Source organism: Hibiscus syriacus, unplaced genomic scaffold (genome assembly GCF_006381635.1).
Source record: "Hibiscus syriacus cultivar Baekdansim isolate YM2019G1 unplaced genomic scaffold, ASM638163v2 tig00110599_pilon, whole genome shotgun sequence".
NCBI lineage: Eukaryota > Viridiplantae > Streptophyta > Magnoliopsida > Malvales > Malvaceae > Hibiscus > Hibiscus syriacus.
The window spans coordinates 94727-117130 of record NW_024062796.1 but is presented as its reverse complement, the minus strand read 5'-3'; the positions used below and the strand labels follow the sequence as shown (position 1 = coordinate 117130).

Genomic DNA, 22404 nt, shown 5'->3' with positions numbered 1-22404 from the left:
TGAATAGCCATCTGATTAACTTGTATCTTTGTGCCTTCCTTACATTAAAGTCTCAGAAGAACTGTTTCATGGGACTTTTGCCATACTCAGAATTATGACCTGGATGGCATCTCTCTAAAAGATCTCGTCATAGGTACGTCGGTCATCGACCGACAACCTTACGATGTCGTATTCTGTCACCGCCAGCCACCACTCATGGTGGTCGAAAAATACCTAACCTACCTAAAATGTACATCAAGACCCCCTCTATTCGAATTCGAGCCCCTTCTTTCCTAAAAGCCTCCTAATCAGCCTAAATCTGATATTTTACCTTCGAAATCCAGAGGTTTCCGACGATGTTCAAGCTTCTTCCACGAGCAAGGTAAGTCCTTTCTTCTTTCTCTTTGCTGTTCGAATCCTAGTTGCTACTGTGGATCGTTGTGTATGCTTGTTCTCTCCATTTTGTCGCACCTTGTGTTTCGTTGCTTCTTCCTTGTCTCTTTCTGTGTCTCTTGCTTTATATTTTTCGTTGCAGGTTTGATCGAGTCCTTTTATAGGCTCGGTGGTGTATCCCTTGGACTGGTCACAATGGTGCCCTTCAGTGAGTCACCGGAGCTATAGTGGTGACTCACTCTAAGGTTACAACGTGTGTGGCTAATAATCCTCTTCTATAGCCTTCTGCTGTGCTCTGGTGAGATCTGAAGAGGCGGCAACAGCATGGAATCAGGCGATTGGAGCACCTGGAGGCGACAGAATGATAACCCTAGGGTTTATAGGGTTTCTGTTAGCTTGATCTAAACCCTTGATCTACGTTGAGATCGAGCGGCTGGGAGCTTCTGATGGCACTGGAGTTGAGATGAAACCCTAGCAGCTGATGGATATTCTCACAGGCCAGCTGAAAGTGTTGGGTCTGGATGAGTTTGGGCTTGCATCTGAATCGGGCTCGGATTTGGTTGTAATCAGGCATGTGATTTGCTTTGTTGTAATTTAGATTGTGCTCATTGTAATCGGGACTGTATGTCTTGTAAATAATAATACTACTACTATAATATTATTATATATAATAGCGTATATAAAATGTCACTCGGACGAAAACTGCTGTCAAAAATACATAATTGTTGAATGAGAATAGGTATTTAAATAGTTGGAAAGTAATAGGATCAAAAGAAAATTTTCATATATTAAAGTCAAATGCCCATAATAGTTAGGATACAAAATAGTTTCATATCTAAATGAACTGTCAACTGCCCAAATAGTTCACATGAGTAAACTAAGTCAAATAACCAATTTCATGTGACTAAAGACAATGCAACACAAAACAAAAAAGAAACATAAACATAAACTTCATTCTAAGGTCTCAAAATGGTTGGTTTAGGGAAAGGCCTTTTGATGGGAAGTTTTGGCCTGTTGATGAGAAGATTTGGCAATCTTGCTTGTGGATCAATGTTGGAAGTTTCCATTGAAGATGACTGAAAAGATGATGAAGGTGGTGGTGGTGGTGTACCACTTGAACTTTGCATCTTGACTGCAACAGATGACCTTGTGTTACATCGAGAAAGGAGCACTTGACTTGGTATTCATGGCTATTAAAATGAAAACAAATATGAGAAACTCATAATTTTTATAAAATTTTAATTGAAGTTATTAGAATTAGAATTACTTATATTTAAAATTTGTAGTCATGTTGTTTCTTTTGTGTACATGTAAATCCCTTGCATGATTGTTTTGCCCCTTGACCGTGGTGTAACATGACCTCTAGGGGGAAGGGATTTTCTATTTGTTGTCACCTTCTTATTTCTAGGTGTAGAGATTGTAGATGTTTGAATAGTTGGAGTAGGCATGAACCTTATTTATGGAGCAATTGTTGTTAATAGTGGTGGCACTTATGGTGTTGAAGTTGATACTGTAAAACCAGGGGTGTAGATGTTGATGGTGTAGAAAAAGTGGTTGAAGTGGCTGATGATGTATAAAGAGATAGTGTTGAAGCAGTCCCTATTAAAGTTGCTGGTGGTGTGACTTGGTTTACCTTAAAAAATAATTAGAATACATAGATTCAAATTATTAAATTAAAGCAAAAGAATGAAAAACTAAATTAAACTTACATTGTATTGAGTTTTTTATGGGCAAGTTCTTAAATTGTGTCCAGCTTGCCTACAAATACTACAATTCATTTTCATTCCAGTCATTCTCATCTTATTTGCACTGTTGTTGATGGTGTTTTTACTTTTCAGTTCACCTTCTTCTCTTATCCTTTTATGCTTTGGTCTTCTAGGCATTTTTTAAAAGGTGAATCAATCTTGGGCATTTGTGTCTTTCCAATACTTTCACTTGGAATACTAGGAAGAACAACACTGTACAATGCTTGATAAATCTAGGTTTTATACAGACTAAGTACATATGATTCCAACTATTATTTCCTATGCAATATTACACATAACATGAGGGCATGGTATTCCGTGAGATCCCACACTCTACAAGTACATTTCCAGCCCCTAACATCAACTACAATGTAACATCCCAAAAACCAGGTTAGTGACTGAAATGGAAGTTTTTGAAATTTAGGAATCAATTTAGGAATAATTGATAAGTTCAAAGACTTAAATAGGAATATTTCAATATTGGATTAAATTGTAATTATGGAATGAGTGAAGGGCATTAAGATAATTGCAGTTTAAAATATATTTTTCCCTTTAATAGGAGATATACACGTGAAAGATGGGGGAATTATCCAAAACCTTTCTTCCGTCTTCTTCCCGTTTGCTCTAGCTCCAAAGGTAAGTTTTCTGGTTAATTGATTATTTGTTGATTTTAAGTGTGGGTTTTGATCCTTAGGTGATACTTAAGCTTAAGGAAAGCTTATGTTATCTTATAATCAAAAGATGAAGAAGTTATGGAAGATTAAAGATAAGAGGTTTCGAAATGAATTTCTAGAAAAGAGTTGATAAGTTGAATTCGAAACTAAATTTGCTTGTCATCAACATAATTAAAAAATATGAAGTGATATAATTAGATTTAGAACATCTTGAAAATTTGGTATGATTATTGATTTTCATATGAAATATAGGATTTTGATATTTAAGATGTGATAAATGAGTGCAAATGGGCTTAAGTATGTGTATTTGAGTTTAGTATATGAAAGGGGATGGAATATGAAGTGTTTAAGCTGAAAGAAGTGAATTTTCCTACTTAAAATTGATTTCTGGGCTAGTGTGCATCGGTACACATTCAACATGTACCGATGCATCAAGGGTAAATTTCCAGAAATTATTCAGTGTGTATCGATGCACAGGAAGTGTATCGATGCACCCCTTAAAATGAAAATATCAAATGTAATTTGTGTATCGATACATAGTTAGTGTATCGATACACATGTTAAGGAATGTACCGATGCACTACAGAGTGTACCGATGCATACCTTAAATAAAAGATTAAATCAACCTTTCTTTTAGTCTAAGAAATGAAAGATTAGAGTATGCTATTTAGAATACTGATATGTATAATGCACAATTATGTAGATATCAATTGAGAGCAAGGTTTAGACCCGTCGATAAGTAATATACATCAAGGAAAGTTAAGAGAACGATATTGACTAGTGAGGCTAGGTGAGTGCAATTTAATTTGTACTATGTTATAGAACAAACATTGGCTTGCGATGAGCTAGCGACGGAGTTACGATGGTAAGAAGTGACTCCTAAAATGTTATTTGATATGTGATTGATGTGATCCTTATGTTTGCATGAGTACATGAAAATAGTATATGTGCCATATGTTATTATATATGACATGATTTACATGATTACATGTATATGTGATACGTGGTATTGATATAAGTGACTATAGGATCACGAACTATGTAAAATAGCAATGATTTATGTGATAACAAGAGAAAGTGATATAAACTAGGTGGTATAGATATAATTGATAAGTTAAACGAAATAGACATATGTGATTATAGGAGAGAGAATATAAGCTATGTGATTATGTAAAACTGTGAGATAAGTTATAGGGCATTGATATACGAACTATATGAAAGTATGTACATGAATACATGTATAAGTTTATATGTGTTATGTGATGTATATATAAACATATATGAACAAGATGTAAAATATATGTTTACATGAACACATGAGAAATGATATAAATTATATGATACAAATTATATGATTACATACACATGTGATATATGTTATATGATATGGACCTATGTGACTACGTGAGAAAGAATATATGTCTATCAGAAGACATAAGAACAAGGTATAAGCCATGCGACATGTGAATATGAATCATATGAAAATGTTGTACGTGTAAGTGAACTATGTGCTGATATGAATATGTGATAAATATTAAAGATGATGCCCATGTTATGTGTCATGAGATATAGAGGTATAGTTGGCATGCCAAGAGTTGAGGGTCAACGCGGTCATTCAGGATAATTCTACATGGTCCTTCGGGATATATATGTATTCTTTGGAACATGTATGAGGTCTTTTGAGACACCTACTTGATCCTTGGTATATGTATATGATTCTTAAGGAATTTCTATGTGGTCTTTATGGAAAATTTTATATGGCACTACGGTGCATTTCTACGCGACACTTCGGTGCAATTCTACGTGGCACTTTGGTGTATTTATACGAGCTATGGTGACAGCATATGTGCACAACCTTAGCGTACTTGCATACCTTGAGTTCTCAGTAATGTACATGGGCTTATAAAAGATATCAAAAGTGTTTGCATTATTATATGATATCATGTTATTATTGTTTACACTGAATCACATGTGCACATGAGATAATAAAAGAGATAACATGAATACACTGTATGTGATGTATATGCTTTATTATATGAAATATGTTACAAGATTTATATGTGATATTGTGTGTATTGCTAAGTGAAATGTATTACATGATAATGATAGAGATCATGATAATGATGTTGATATTGATAAGGTCGGTATATGTGCATGTATGCATTCTGTTATATGAAATGTTCTATGGTTTTATTATATGTTTTATATGCCTCACTAAGTCAACGACTTAGCGTGTGATTGTTTCACACGTAGGTTCCAAGAAGAGGAAGAATGATAAAAGTTAAGCAAGACAGGTCAGTTCTCCTTTCCAAAGATCATATCAGAAAAAAATTGAATAGTATGAATTTTGTAATACTGATTGTGGTTGGCATGTAAATAAAGATTTGAATTCGATATGCTCTAATTGGTTTTTGTAAAATCATATGATTATATTTTATATAAATATTCAGTGGTATTAGTAAAAGTTTTAAAATTATTTACTATTTTGTACAAGTAAATGTTTTGAAATGTCAATGTGACACCTCAGACTCGTATTCGGGTCGGATACAGGTTGGGGTGTTATATACAAACATGTCCTCATTTTGTAAAACTTCATATCCTTCAGCCTCATTCCAGATGATATGGCAACCATAACTCAATTTCTTATGTTATGCAATCCTAGGACAAACGCGACTTCTTCTTGTGACCAATAACTATGTGCATCACCTAGTGCCTGTAACACTCATAACCCGTATAATTATACCTTTACAGATTATAGATATCACCCGAATTTTTAAAAACCATTTTTAATTCAAATTGCGATTTAAAATTTATTTTCTTAAAATGGTAATTGATATTATATAAATATCAGATCATATAAATTATGTTTCGTTATAACAAATTTAATTTAAAAGATTTTTATTTTTTTATGAATAGTACTGTGAATAGTGAATAGTGAACAATGATGGTATCGGTACCTGTAGTAGGGTATCGATACCCCTGAAGCATTCTGGAAATTTTTAACGTCGGTATTGTTCATCACTACAGGACTGCTACAGTAACTTCAAAATATATATATATATATATATATATATATATATATATATATATATATATATATATTTCTTCAATATAAAGTTACCATTTTGTTTCCAAATTTTGTTCAACAAAACAAATTGAACATTATTAATTACATGCCACTATCTAAGTCAAATTTCATCATAGGATGTCTTACTAATATTGAAATATACTCCTTGATGTTTGATGTCACTTTGAACTCTTTATTCCACTAATGGCTTTTTACCTACGTGTGAAAATCATCACATTCTAAGTATATACTTAGTGAGGCAATTAAAACAATAAACAGTGCAATACAACTCATGCATTAATTTCAATGTCATAAACAAATGCCATAAGATCATGTTACTTTCATATCCAATATTTTATCATGATCAAAATAATACAAAATTTCATATCAAAATATTTACCATTTATCCCATAAGCTTGTAAGCTTATTTTACCAACATACTTACCATTTATTTCATAAGCTCATAAGCTTATTTTACCAATATACTTACCATTGATTCCATAAGCTCGTAAGCTTATTTGCATGGTTACCATTTATTAACCAATAAACCATAACCCAAAGTATAATTGTATGAGGAACCTGGAATAGGAGTCAAATATTGCACCGAAGTGCTGAGGTCGAGCATTGCTCACCTAATAATGCACCGTAGTGCTGAGGTCATGTTTTACTCACCTTGTACACCATAGTGTTTTGTATTGTGTCTTCACTAGACACTTTGAGGCCTGCACTATGTGCCTTCTCTAGACACTCTAGTGCTACCTAATATGTAGCTGCTAGACTCTATGGCATGCCATTAATACCACTGATCCTCAATAACATACTTGGGCATATAATAAATTTTATTTGATCCATCCATGAAAAAGTATGTTATCATAATTTAACATTGGACAGTTCATACCCAAAATAACATTCATGGTAAAATATCACATTATTCATGATCAATGCATTATAATTTCATACTGTGACATATCAATGTCATGTCAATTTATAAAAAAAAATGACATAATATTATGTTGATATAAACAAAGTCGACTTATTGCAAGTCTTCCTGATGATGTATAAAACATCCATGTATAATTTCTTGCATGTATTGCACTCACCTTGACACTTTATATCTTTCAAAATATGTGCCTCACTATTGTCCACAATAAACCCTTTTTATACTTAACATGCTTCAATCGCAAATCAATCATGATCTGTATAAATCACAAATTCATAATGATACATATGTTAGTATTGTACTAACATAAACATATCCCAAGTAACTCCATAATATACTTGAAACTCATTTTCTATCACAATACTCAATACTTAATAATTCCTTTTAACATTGGAACCAATTTTTCCAATTTACACAAAATGGTCCTTCACCATTTTATCACTTAGATTCTTAATATCCAAAAATTCCAACATTGAAATTATTATCATTCAAATGCTTTTACAAAAGCATAATTACATTTAAGTACCCCAACTATGCAATTGTTGTACTTAAATCATTAATCTTTTCAAACTTCCAAAATAATTATATTTCACATCTAAACACTCATTTTAATTCCAAAACAACATTTTCCAGTATAGTACATCAACTATTAAACAATTATACAACCATTCACAAGTTTTCCAAAGTTACCGAATTAGTCCCCTAACTTTTCAAAAATTACAAAATGGTCCCCAAATTTTTTGAGGCTTGTAGAATACTTTCTTCATCATTTTCAACCCATATATAATTTTCCATAATTTTTCTCACTCAAACCATCTATGGCCGAAATTTAAAGAACAAGTTCTAGAAAAATTAACATGTTATAATCATCACACATGCTTGAATATGAATCTACTACCTCACAAACATCAAGATCCATCATTAATTTTGTGATCCCTTATATGAAAAAAAACTATAGAATTTGAGATCTTTGAACACCAACAAGATTATCATGCAATATTGGTATCAAATGATAGTGTTTTTCGCGTATAACAATTTTCTATTTCATATCATACTCAAAATCCAAATGAATTTGCTAAAAAATTGAATTGAAGCTTTCTCTCACCTTTGGAGAAACCCACGCAGCTTGGAGAAGAAGATTAGCAATTTGGATGAAATGTTGCGTGCATTTTATAGTAGTTTACATTTAATTCCACTATAAAATGAATAAAATATTCATTTAATTGAGATAAGACCAAATCACCCTTAATAAATCTTTCTATTCACCATAAAACCATGACAACTCATCCTTATTATCTTTTAAAGTCAAAGATGAATTAATTTGACTCTAATTTATGAAATTTCCTATGAAATTTTCAAAACTTGCATTTTAGTCACTAAATTCCACTGTTTCGGTCAAATCTAAAAAATTGAACATTTCCAAACCAAATTTCTCTTATCTAAAATATTAAAATAATATTTCCAACCATTTTATAACATCCTTCAAATTTTTGTAAAATTCCAATTCGATCTGAATTACCGATTCCTTATAGGCTTTAACCCTTTCAAATTTTTCTTTACTAAAATTCTAAATCCAAAAATATGATTTCTATAAAACCCCACTCTCAAGAGTAAACTATCCATTTATGGAATAAAATTTATTTTTAAGAAATTTATCACTTAATTCCTCAAACTTTTCCCAATTTTCTTCTTTGACCATCAAACTTTCAAAATTTTCATTTTGGTCATTATCTAAATTTTTGGGGTATTACAGTGCCTAATATCTTCTAACATAGAAAATTATCCTAATATGATAGAATTGAAAGCCTCTAAAAAATTATTTTCTATAACATGACAATTTGATCTGGAACTAAAAATACTTTATACCAATATCTAGGATGTCTAACCATCATATCATCATATGCAGCTTTTTTGAGCTTACCAATTCTGTTGATATTGTGTTCAAAAACAACTTCTGTTGTAGCCTTGCAACAAGACCAAAACTATAAGTGAAGATTACCTCTTTTGTGGCTTTTTTATTCAATTGGCATAAATACGCCTAGCACAGAATTTGTGCTCCACATTTGGTAAACGCAGAGAGACCTCTTCCAGCAACCCCTACAAAAACACAAATAGAAGTAATCAGTACAAATAGTATAAAAGTTGGGAACCTAATATGGAAATAAGTATTAAAGTTTGGACATCAAACTGGACCCAAGACAAATGTTAGGCACCAAACTGGAACCGAGACAAAGGTTGGGCACCAAATTGGAAAACAATTAAAATTGAAAAATGAACTTTACCTTCTGCATGTCACTAAGCAATGTCACCTTCTCACCGTCTCCTAGATTCAAATCAGTATGAAGGTTTTTCAGAACTATGCCCAAGTCTATCTGTTTTCCACCTTAACCACAGTCCAAGCAATAGAAAATATCTGATTGTTGATGTCTCTTCCCACAGCAGACAGAAGTTCACCTTGGAATGCACCTCTCAAATAACATCCATCTAATCCTAGAACAACCCTACAATACTTCTTAAAACAATCATTCAACAAACATATAGCCTCTTAAATTTGAGATTCTCAACAGGAGTGGGTCTAACAACCACTAAAACATAACTACCCTAAGGATCAACCATCCTGAATGCATTGACATAATCATACAATCTACTAAATTAATGTTCTTTAAAAAACTTTTATTTAAAATAAATATAGATAAAACAATCCGCAAAATTATTAGTGTTTGCTCTTTAAAAAAACTTTATTTGAAATGAAATAATGTAAAATTCGTTCTTGACTATTCTGCTTACAGTTAGTTGGTATATTTTGTAAGATTAGATTTTTAAATAACATCAAAGATTTAAATGGGTTATAATAATATTGATTCAAATTAATCAATAAATATATAAAATATAGATAATTATATAATTATATAATAAAAAAAGTAAATCACTTTTTTTTAACTAGTTAGAGGAATTAATTTCTCGAATACATAAAAGACAATGGCTATAAAATCATAATATACTAATAACATTATCCAATCATTCTTCCTAAAATCATCACCTATTAATAATGGAAAGACCGTATATGGATTAGAAAAACTCTAATCAAACGATTAAAGAAAATAGAACTATCGTCATTGAATGATAAGCAACATCAACACTAATGGAAAAATAAGTATAACGATGATGATATGTCTATAAACTATCTTTAACACGACCTACATGGAATAATTGTAAATACCTATCAATATGATAAAATTAACCTACAGTAAAAAAGATTGTGAAAAAACAACGAACAAACAACTTCAATGAATTACCTTATTGATTAAAGAATCGGATCAAATGAAAGAAACCGATAGCTATGTTACAATGACACTAAGAAAAAGGTTCCCATCATCTAATTCATTTCCTCTATACCCTAAAAACCTATACAACCTCTTCTATTTGACGGGCTGCTGTCAAAAAAATTACAAGGAATTGAATTCTACCGTAAGTGGATGGTTAGAAATTTGTACATGTTTTCATGGTACAATGGTACTTTTTTCCTGCTTTGCTATCCCACAGGCATCCCCTCTGAAAAAATGGTCTGAGAGATCCCCATCAGTTAAAGCAATGGAGGAGAGCCGAACCCTGAACAAAAAAAATGCCAAATGAAAGGCAAAAGCTGAAAGGAAATCGATAGATCAAAGCGAGAAGCGCCGGCCATGACTGCTACAAAATTTGTTTTGATAATACTAGATTCGTTATCACTGACCTTGATTACTTGCGATTGAAGGTACACCTTTTGTCACATTGCATTTGTGTGATTGCAGATGTGGCGAATGATATATCGGTTAATCGTGATGAACTTTGACAGCAGAAAGAGCCGAATCAACAAAATAACAACCGAAAAATTGAAGTGCGTTAGCTGTTTGAATCCCTGATCGTAACCATTCTGCATAGAAGCTTGGCCCATCTTATTTACCGAGTAATGGGAGGCATGTCCTGAAGGATTATGCATAGTTCAAGTCCTGCAAAAGCCTCCTGGATAAGGCCCTTGCCCTTTATGCAACATCTATGAAGGCTTGAAAATGCACCAATACAGAGGGTGAGGCATATCCTGCCATTGAGATAAAAGTTGCAGCTCAAAGAATGATTCGAGTTCCTCAAAAGCAGTATTTCCCGTAATTCAGTCAAACTCGTCAGTACTAGTATGCAATCAAGCTGAGTCAAGTTCAAAATGTAAGAATATCGAGCTCAATTCAACTCAAAATTCGAGGCTTGAAGCTTGATTCGAGTTTGATTGATTTTCACTTTTAAAGTTCAAGCAGTCTTCGAGATAATAATCCAACTGCTTAAACTCGGTTGAATGGGCATATATATTTGAGTTCAAGTTCAAGTTAGATTAGAATTTCAGTACTAATTAAATATAAAAAGATTGATTAGGTTCACGAGGTATTCAAGTTAGTATCAGAATGCTCGAGCTCAAGTAGCTCAATGGCTTAGCTCAACTCGCAATGACCAAAGTGGATTCAAGTTTTCATTGAGCCAAACCTGAATATCTTGCAAGTACAGGTCTTCTGTCTACGAGTATAATGAACTCTGCAGAAGCATATTACCTTGTGGGAATAGAGAAACTGATCCTCCTCTATTTTGCAATCTTCTTTGTAAATGGTTAATTCACTTGGCCTTCTCCTGTTCAGCATCCTTCAAAGCTTTTCTCTTATCCATTTCCTCCTGCTTCAAATTCTCTTCATGTGATTTTTGAAACAACTTCACAAATTTTAAGATTGTTGCGGTAACTGCATTCGTCAAAACACAGAATCATCGATTCAACTTCAAATCACCAAACGAAAGCAGTTTTACCGTGAGAGAACATGCTGATTTAGATTGAAATAAACAGAATCCTAACTAGCTATATTATCTGGAATAATGTGCCAGTGTGGGATACACATAGGCGTACATGTCATATAGTTATTTTCATTTTTATTGTAAGATTTTCTGTGTATGGAAGGTATTACATCCACAACCTACCTTGCTCAAATGGGCATCGGGCAGGATCCTCACCAAAATAGTGTACAAGCCCATCTGCATTTCTACCCTGTCCACCAAAAGATATAATATCAATGACTGAAGCCATAATCGAAAGAGTCGGATAACATTTAGAATTATGTTACTCGGACTCAACTCTTGAAAGATCGTATCCCCTAGATAAGTGCTAGAATCAGGTACTTAAAAGGAGTTAGAGAAACATAGACATTAAACTAAGTATCAGAGAGAAAGTCAAACATTTGGCAAATTACCACCACAGTATATAGAGTTTGCAAGGATGCTCCCTCTGTTTCGGCTGCAGAAGTAAATTCCTGTAATGTCTAAATTAAAAGAGAAAAATATTAGAACAATGAAAGCATTCCCTTAGTAAAAAAATGCAAAGTAGTTGATAGTGTTTGATATAGGTTTTATGTTCAACAAGAATGTGCTCAATTTTCGTTCCAAGTTCTTTCATATATTTGGAAGAACATACTCCCACACAAATATCCGAGTATGTTTTGGATACAAGAGTCGAACACAAATACTCCAGGAATAATAAAAATGGAGTGACATAGGTAAACAAATACTTGGCATGAAATAAAACACAGTGAAGAATGCACCAAATTTTCTATCTGAATGTTGAAGAATAGAAAGCAGTGAAACAACAAAGTACCATCCGGAAAACTTCAGACACGGGACCATCAGTTTCTGAGGCAGCCAGCTCCTGCTTAACCTTATCTAATCCCTTAGTTATAGCTTGCATTTCTTCTGCTAAGGATTTTAATTGTATCTGCAAGGACAAAAGGCTTCCAACTAAACATACTGTTACCTACGAAGTTAATTGGATTCAAGTACAAGTGTCAAACAATGATACTTTTAAGACAAATAAAAAGAGTTGGAATAACATAGGTTAACAAAATACAAATTTCAAGGGCTAAAAAAGACCCATGGAAACCTTAGTTGAGGCCTCAAGGTTAACAAATTCCAGGTGAAACTCAAGAAGTTCTGGTGTCTTGTTAGCTAGGACCTGAGACAATAAAACACAGTTGTTATCAATCCAAATTGTCAGTTCCTTTTTGCATCAGAAACAAGTTACATTTTCAAAAATTCTATTGAGTAAATCATAAAAATATAATAAAGTCTAGCAAAAACTAAAGAACCGGATCTAAAATATATAAAAAACGGCTTACAAATTAAAAGAGTGTTATTTAAATCTTCCAAAAAAAAAACAATAACCTTATATAATACCAAAGATAAGGAAATAAAATTATCTGACCTTGCAAAGGTAATGCATTAACGTCATCCTGCTAGTAGAAGCACGTGTATCTGAGAGCTTTAGAAGACTATCCAACTTAAATCCAACAGCAGAACCTGTATGATACGAATAATTTTGAAACTTCATATTAAAGGAACATGCATCCTTACATATCACATTTTGCAAGCACCTTTTTTCCGAATCATATTAGGACATGAGTATGGTGGAATGATCCTCCAAATATCTCAAAGAACTTAGAATATATTGAACATACCCATGTCGAACATAACTTTATCCAATGTTTATCTCGAGTCTATGAGTTATATAGCTACTAGAATCCAACAGCAACCATCAGACATGATAACCGTACTTTCAACATCAAATAGTATGCCTAGGATTACACACAACAAGGCTTCTGATTTAAGAAATACTGCTCAATATATGTGACTTAACCTCACCTGCATGTGGTTTAGCTAGTATGTATCATCCTGTGTTACTTTGAATTGGGTATGAGTGTTAGATATTAGCATGTATGATTCTGGAGGGTTTTTCTAGGGTATTATCTCCATTCCCTTATATGAATAACAGAATCGGGTGCGAGTGTCTTACACAGTTAAGGTCAAATACTTTTCAAGATTTTCATGAATTTAGAAGATTTTTGAAGGATCAATTCCACATGCTCATGCCCAGATATGAAATGGAGACTGGTTCGTGGCATCAAAGACTGAAGCCAAAAGGAAAATTGAATGTATAATTTACCCCTTGCAGTTCCTTGGTTCAATGCATTTCCCAGATACAGAATTTTCTTCATGATCTCCTTGAATTTTTGGGAATTTCGAATCTAAATTATGCAAATACAAAAGTAATTAAGAGAATTGTGAAGAAAAAAAATTATACTTAAGCCCATTTAGCAATATTAATCAAATACCTCATCACATGCAGAATTTACAATGTTTAAGCTCTTTCTAAATTCAACAATCTGCAAAAACAAAGGTTAAAGAGGCGATTTAATAAGGGAAAAGAAAAGAAAAAGCAACAGAATAAGCACAAAAAAATATTGTAAACTTATGGAGCTTCTGACAAACCTGAGTGTTGAACTGAATCTTGAAAAGGAACACGTTTAATTTTGCCTCTACTCGTGGCACTGTCATCAGCTCCATAAAGAACTGAACATGGAAAAATCAAAAGCTAGTTAGTTTGGAACTTTTGCAAACATGGATCAAACAAAAATGTAACACGAAAAGTCATCCTAAACAATATTCAAATTCTATCACTAGTCCCTGTATATTTTTTTTTGAAAATTAAGAAATTATTATAAATAAAAGATAGAGATACACTCATTGCAGGGGTCTCATTAAAAAACCTCCCTAATCCTAAATGGAGGAAAAAGAGTGTCCCAAGACAATGACTAAAGGAGACAGCAGCCTCTACATTTGAAATTTCACTCCTAACTGAAAGGATACACAGATGATATGACTAGATTACAAGGAATGATCAAATAACATAAACTAAATCTAGGTATAATACATGAAGTATAGAAAAAATTCACTTAACAAATTTAACAACTACTGTTCTGATCAGGACCAAAATTTGAAAATTACAGGACAAAAAAATGACCAAACTAGAATATCAACACTAAATTTGTAATTTACACATAGTACAGAGACTAATAACAAAATTTGACAAAAAATAGCATAAGCAAGGTCTGGAACAATGTTTTAACACATTTGGGTTGGTTTGAATTATTTAATAACAAAAATATAAAAATACTAATATAAACGAAATAGTATTTTATTATTTTATGAATAGTGAGTTAGGCATGCAAATAAGCTTCAGCCCGGGCCAAAACTTAGTATAGGAAGCACAAATACATTAAAAAGGTATAAAAAAAAACTTCAAACACAAAATGACCTCTGAATATGATAAGTTTGATCAAATTGACCCCTAAACTTGACAAGTTTGATCAAATTGGCCCCTAAGATTTTTTGGGTTAAGTTTGCCCATGAGCTTTACAAGTTTAGCCAAATTGACCCCAAGACTTCTTATATCAACTTCTTAAGTCTAAGGACCAATTTGACTCAAAAATTAGTTTAGGGCCAAGTTGACCCCAGAAAAGTGTAGGGGGTAAATTGACCCAACTTGTCAAGTTCAAGGACCATTTTGTGTTTTAAACTTACAAAAATAAACTTACTTATTTTGGATATATATTCATAGTAAACACTCATATCCAAATAACCTATAATATTAAATTATTACAAAAAAAAAAAGAATTTAATTCGCAAAATTTCTCTTGTAACATGTCCGTGTTAACGCAATCATCTACGAATCTACTAAAACTAAGAAATTATTAAGTCTATTGAGTTAAAAAATGGAAGATGTGATTTAGAGAAAATTTTGCAGACCTGTTCACACTTCCCTAGAGCATCCTTGTCACCGGTGTACTTCTAAAAAATAAGAACATTGAATCAAACTAAAGAAGATAACTTGAAAATGCATATATACATATAATATGTTGTTGTGACTCTTTATTTTTTTATTTTTTTAAAGTATACGTGTTTAACGCTATTTATGCCCGAGATAAATCAAGATGGGTAAAGGGATATGACCCTCCAAATATGTGAAAAATCTTCAAAAAATAAAATCCTTATTGGGCACATAGCCATGCCCGACTCTCATAATCAAGTCCGAGTAATCTAATGAGCATGTATATATACATTTATGCTAAGGCTTCACCTTGATCAGTTCCATTTCGTCTTTAGTCGGACAAAATTTTATGAGATTTTCCACTTGATCAGCATCTAATGCTGTATCATCCAATGCTAGCACTGCAGCCTGAAAAAAATACATGAAGATGTATATGGTTATTAAACAAATAAAATGGACAACCTTCAGTTAAAACTAAAGAGAAATTAAAAGAAAACCAAAGGAAGAGAGAGCTGCCAAGAAAATTAAATATATTTGGTTCGATTTAATTTTAGTTCATTAATTTTAGAAACTGTAATTATCCGATCTGAACCTAATATTTTTTTTGTTTAATTTTGATTTGATCTTTTATAATATAAAAATAATCAATTAGTGAAAAAAACTTAAGAAAATACAAGAAGAAGACCATGTCCAGCATACCATCATATCAGGAAGAGGCATCTTAACTTTAGTGAGCATTATTTCAGTGTTATTAGCCCTCTTAATGTCAACCTACAATGGAATAAACAAAATTTGTTAGTTATAGTGATGAATATTAAGATCTAGGGTTTAGTAATAAAATGAGGTTCCATATTACCAGGTGGATTACTTCAGCTTTTGTACTAGCTGGCTTGGCTTGCGCTGCAGATTTATTAGCAGGTTTAGGAACAACTGCAGAGAAAAGAGTCTCAAGCTCCGACATATCAAATTCTGAGGCACTGAGAGAAGGAAATGTCAGCAAATATATATATATAGGAAAATAACAAATATAAAAGTGTAGTGCTAACATGTAATCCCATGGAATTCTAGAGTAAATAATTAGTCATATATTTATTGCTTATGACGGTGTACTACAGAAAAACTAACTCATTAAAAGAAGAGAAAATACAGTTGTTGAGGCTCTCCATGTTTTTGCAATTCATCCCATAAGCTTCCTTGTATCGCCCTTGTAACCTTGACCCAGTGTAAAGGCTTTAAATTAGATTTTCGTGGTGCTGCAGCACGTCCACGCCCTCTTCCTTTCATGTCAGCTCCTTTGGCACCTAGTGGAGGTGGGCCACGAGCTCCAGCTGGTGGAGGTGGAGGGCCAGGAGCTCCAGGTGGAGGTGGGGGACCAAGAGCTCGACCTCCAGGAGCTCCTCCAGCTGGAGGTGGTGGTGGAGGTGGTGCTCCAGGAGCTCCTCCACCAGGAGGTGGTGGTGGTGCTCCAGATAAGGGAGGCGGTGGAGATGGCACTCCATGCAGTGGAGAAGGAGCATTTGACGTTGGACGTGGAGGAGGGGGTGGAGCAGCATTGGAAGTTGGAGGTGGAGGAGGGGGTGAAGCAGCATCGGACGTTGGAGGTGGAGGAGCGGGTGGGGGAGCATTACACGTTGGAGGTGGAGCAGCATCGGACTTTGGAGGTGGAGGAGGGGCTGGAGGAGCATTGGATGTTAGAAGTGTGGTGGAGGTGGGTTTGGGGGTGGCGTTGATGATGAAGCCCCATGTCCAGTAGATGGCGCTAGTAACGGCGAAGCTCCATGTGGTGATTCTGCAAGAGTAGGTGGAGGTGGTGGGGGTGATGTTCCACATGATGTAGGTGGAGCAGTTATTTCGTGCAATGGAGGAGAGGGTGTTGGTGATGGAGGAGGAAGAACTGAAGGTGGAGTAGGGGAAGGTAGAGATGGAGGGCTTGGGGAAGAATGGGAAGCTGATCGCAGTCCATGGACAAATGCTAGAGCCATAGCAATTTGAATTGGTGTGGTGGGAGGGGGAGGACGGAAATGACGTTCTTTCGATGGGGAGGGAAAAGGATGACTAAAATTACAAGGTTTTGATGGAGAGGGAAGAGGATGACTAAAATTGCAAGGTGTTGATGGGGAACGTGGAAAACGACGAATATTACTGAGTTTTGATGTGCCTTTTGAAGATCCAACATTGGTTGGGGTTGAAAGAGAAGGTGGAATATGTGGTACGGTCTGGGTAGCTGAAGAAGACTCAACCTTCCATGGTGGTGGAGGAAACATTAGCGCAGTAGTCTGGTTATTCAAGAAATGGGAAGATGTTGAAGCCGTTTGTGAAACAATTCCAACATTTTGTACATTTTCTGCTCTATTGGGTTGAGGGGGAGGGGGAGGTGGTGCTGCGAGAGCCATTTTAGAAAAAGCATTTCCAATAGCTGCCATGAGAGGATGCGGTGGGGGTAGTATAGATTTTGCATTTTTGTTAACAGACTCTGATACCAACAAAGACAATTTGAGTGGAGGTCGAGGTGGAGGCAGAGGAGGAGGTGGCGGCGAGGGTGAGGATGGTGGTGGAGGTGGAGAAGGTGGAGGTGAGGGTGAGGGTGAGGATGATGGTGGAGGTGGAGGTGGAGTAGGAAGTGGTGGCGAGTGTGAGGATGATGACGGAGGTGAATGAGGAGGTGGCGGCGAGGGTGAGGATGATAGTGAAGGTGGAGGAGGAGGTGGCGGTGAGGGTGAGGGTGAGGATGATGGTGAAGGTAGTGTGCTTGGTGAGATAGAAACTGGTTGCTGCAAACCAGAAGGTAGTGTAGGCAATGCAGTATGACGATAGACTTTGCTAGGAGGGATTGGATGAGATACATCACTCGGCTGAGATACATCACTTGGCTGACAAACATCACTTGGCTGACAAACATCACTTGGCTGACAAACATCACTTGGCTTCGCTTGTCTTCCAAGAAAATCCTGAGATTCTAATTGTTTCCTATTTAGCTTCACCATAACAGAACTTCGAGCTGATTCAGAGCCCGTCCCAGGCATTTTCTCTAAAGTTGGCAATACATCCTCGAAGTTAGGTTTGAGAACAACAGTTTCCAACATTTTACCCAACATTTGCCCCAACACCTTAGATTCTGAATTCTTCAAGGAAATGGAGTCTTCTCTATAACCCTCACTTCTCGTCACTTCTGATTTTCCAAGCACATTCATCACATCCTCCCTCAACATATCTTTCTGTGCTGGCTTGTTGTCATGGACTATTGGACTCTCATCATCCACCTTTCCTTCCATTGCATCGACCATGCTGAAGATCTCTTGCACCTCAAAATATTCCTCCTTTGAAACACTTTCTACCTCACTAAAGTCATTAAGGTCCGTAAAAAGTACCTGATACAAATATGAATATGCATTCAACTCCTACAGTTTTAGAAAAGAAAAACTGAGTAATAATTTTAAACCTACCTCAACTCTGAAGTCCTTTGGAATTTGATACTTGGCATCCCACAATGTATCAATTTCATTGCTGTTAAACATCAAAATACTTCCTTGAACAAACGCTGTGTGAAACATGACTCTAAATATCATTTCTTCACGTACCAAGTCTTCATTCAAATGAATGCACTCAAGCACAACGTCCCCTTGAATGTAGCTATGAATATCTAGTTTCACCAGTGCACATTCTTCCTGTACATAAACCTTATTAGAACATCCCAAATTTTTGGTTAATTTATCTTTCGTTTCAATTGTTTGACTTAGGAATCACCTTTCGGAAGTGACGAACTTGGGATTTTTTCATCGAATTTGAATAAAGAAGTTTGGAACTTCTATTAGTCTGTTTTTCCGAGTTCTGTCCGTAAACTCGTATAACTGGTCTGCACCCTTTTCCCCTTCAAAAGTTGGAAGAACTCTAATGATCAGACAATCCAAATATAGAGATGTGTCTGACGAACGCCAATTATAACCCCGGTTTGCTCTAGCAATATACTGGAGATACCTCAACTGGGAAGGCTGAGGGTTCAAAGGAGACAGAAGCTGAAGAAGGGCCTTAGGAGCTTGCTTGTAGACCATTTCGAGAGTCTTCTGCTCATCGCTGTACTGTTTACGATATAGCAAAAGACTGGCAAGCATGAAAGCAAGAATTGGCCATCCTCCTCTTTCACAGTGCATCAAAAGCACATTTTGTTGTCCTTGACATGACAACCAGCTTTCACTCGATCGAAGGAAGTAATGAATCATTTCAAGTGTCAACAACGGACACCCCTCGTATTGCCGTGGGTAATCCATAGCAGTCATCTCATACTGAGATAAAATGTCTGATATTGGGCTTGGATTATCTCCTTTGAAATTAACCACCATGAAAGAAGATTCAGGAAAGTTCTGATGTAGCTGTGCCACAATCCTACACAGATACAACTTGTACTCATCTCGTCAAACACATCCGTCGAGAAACAACAGTCAAATACTGCAAAACAAACAGCAGAAAATCGAATCAAATAGCCAACACTTGGTAACCATATGCCACTAAAATTAAGATCATCATGACCATGTTCTTGGATAAATCCCAACTATACATGAAATGGCCAATATGTTACACGAATTTTTATTTTTCTACAATTGTATATATAAAATCAATTTTCACAAACCACAAACAACGTACCAACGTAACACCATTTTGAGTTTACTTACTGTATATACCATTTTGAGATTCATCCTATACAGTTTCAAGAAAGAACCAATATCGAAACTGTACCAAAAATTTTATGCATAAGAAACATATGGCATATAGTTTCTGAGCTCCAATCGAATTTCTAAGAAAGTTCAAAGGCTAATATATTCAGCAATTCAAGATTTCAAACTATGAAAATGAACAAGCTAAAAATACATAGTCCCTTAGTTGTAATAAATAACCGAAGATTAATCAATAAAAACCTGAAAATCCAGAAATTAAGACGTCATTGTCCACAGAAATTAACATCAAAACAAAAAATCTCCCAAACAGGATCATACAATTCAAACACATCTAGAATGGAATCAATTTTAACCTAAATTGAACAATAAATCAAGAAGGAAAAAGATTACCGTAAACACGTTCAGTAATCTCGAGAAGTCGCTCCTGCGGTTTCCGGTAAAAAATGCGTTTGAACAGCGCCATCTAATGGCGCTGTTTCTCCCTAATCGGATCCAAAACCCTTTCTCTTAACATCAGCAAGAATCGTATCACATTTGAATCTGATCTTCCGCTTCTCTCAACGAAAACACCAAAGATTTTTGCAATTGTATTTAATTCTCAAATCCTCAAATTCAATTGCAAATTGTGCTCCTTGTAACATTTTAACCCCATTCCGTTTTAAAAAATCAAACAAATCCGCAAATTCGATCTCCAAATGCGTGTTATTGTTCAATTTATTCAAAACTTCAGAGCCTGAAAGCAAAATGAAGCTGTAAAAGTTTATGAAGAAAAAAGAAATTTACAAATTAAAATTCAGCTTTAAAACTATACAAAAAAAAAAAAGGAAATTTAGGGAGGATTGAGTTATGTAAATTCGATATTTTGATTCTAATTCTTTTATTAGAATCAAATAAGGATAAGCCTTTTCCAAGTTTTATTTTGGTCCAACTCATCGGATTTTAATTTTAACAAAAAATCAATGCCCTTCATCTTCCATAATTTCATTAACAGTCTATTCTCTAAAACTAACGACTCAGCAGCTAATATCATCTGATAAAAATACAATTCGATCGCCATGTGTCGTGACAATATACATGTTATTTGAAAAAAAATGTTTCAGTCCCTTTCTAATACGAAAATCGATATCATCGCCACGAATCTCTTTGCATTCACAAAGTATCATTTCACAACGTAGAGAAGTCGTTAACGACGACGGCCGGATTCAGCTCCACGACAATTGCCAATTCATTTTAAAAAATATATAGACGAGAATTCGATCTGGCGGAGCGAAAATTTTCAAATTAGTTGGACTTATATAGTCAACGAAAAATTGATTAAACTGTGTATTAAATAAGAAATTATTGTGTCCCAACGTAATTAAATTTATATCTTATTGAATGTTATAATAATAACTGTGTTAATTGATAAATGATTTTTAAATATAAAAATTGAAAATATTACTTCAATTTGAAAGGAATATTTAGATAAATATTGTGAAAAAAAAAAACAATGTACGAAATTTATATAAGAAAATAAATTAAAATCTACATTATTTAATAAAATTATAGTGTAAACTACATAAATGGTCTCCTGATTATAAGATATTGTTTTTCTTGAGTCTCCTAACTATTAAAAATTATAAAATGATCTTTGACTATAGATAGTTGTTTTGTTGAGTCTCTCGACTATTAAAAGTTACAAAACAGTCATTCAATTATTTATTATGTTACAAACTCGTCATTTTATGTTAAAAGATTAACGGTCATTTAAGATGGATCTTAACATGTTGACTGAGATATGATAGTCGTTTGAGACTATGAGATCAGATTTATCATATCTCAGCTAGTATATTAGTATTCAGCTCAGACCGTCATTAATTTTTTAACAAAAAGAACTAGTTTGGAAGATAATGAATAATCATATGACCATTTTGTAACTTTTAATACTTTAAGGACTCAACAAAGTATTATCTTATAATCAAAGGACTATTTGTTTACTTTACCCAAAATCTTATTTTTATGAATACAATTTTATTAAAGTCGTCTTATATTTATATATATATACACAACATACATATAAGTTAAGATCCACTTACACTTTGTAAAACTCTTTTAGTTTTACACTCTTTTATGATCATTGGATGAGAGGAAATCAAAAGATGAGATTAACTCATTGTTTTTTCCCCAATAAATATCTTCTCATTTTTTAATATTAATCAACCTTTGATTTTTCATCATCAAACTATCCTAAAAAAATAAAAACTTTCTAGTTTTACGGATATATATATA

At 34.1% G+C, this 22404-nt stretch overlaps 1 pseudogene; it reads right to left on the bottom strand.

The window, feature by feature from the left end:
- Nucleotides 1–1328: 1328 nt before the first annotated feature.
- Nucleotides 1329–20826, bottom strand: LOC120134826 (annotated as a pseudogene).
- Nucleotides 20827–22404: the final 1578 nt, after the last annotated feature.